Below are 224 nucleotides of genomic sequence, written 5' to 3' on the forward strand. Positions count from 1 at the left end.
GCAGCAGCAAAGAGGAAGCCGCTGCTGGGGCCCTGAAACGGACTCTGAAGCAGCAACGTCCCAGGCTCAGAGGGGCCTAAACCCTAAACCCTAAACCCTAAAACCTAAACCCTAAACCCTAAACTTGTGGATCTGAGGCCCTCACGCAAAGGCGGAGATAACGGAGGCAGCAGCACCCCTTATCCTCTTCGGAATTTTGCAGCAGCGGCTGCTGCTCAGCAGCA

This window comes from Eimeria tenella, genomic scaffold (genome assembly GCF_000499545.2).
Source record: "Eimeria tenella Houghton genomic scaffold, Eth_scaff2160, whole genome shotgun sequence".
In the NCBI taxonomy this organism is placed as follows: domain Eukaryota; phylum Apicomplexa; class Conoidasida; order Eucoccidiorida; family Eimeriidae; genus Eimeria; species Eimeria tenella.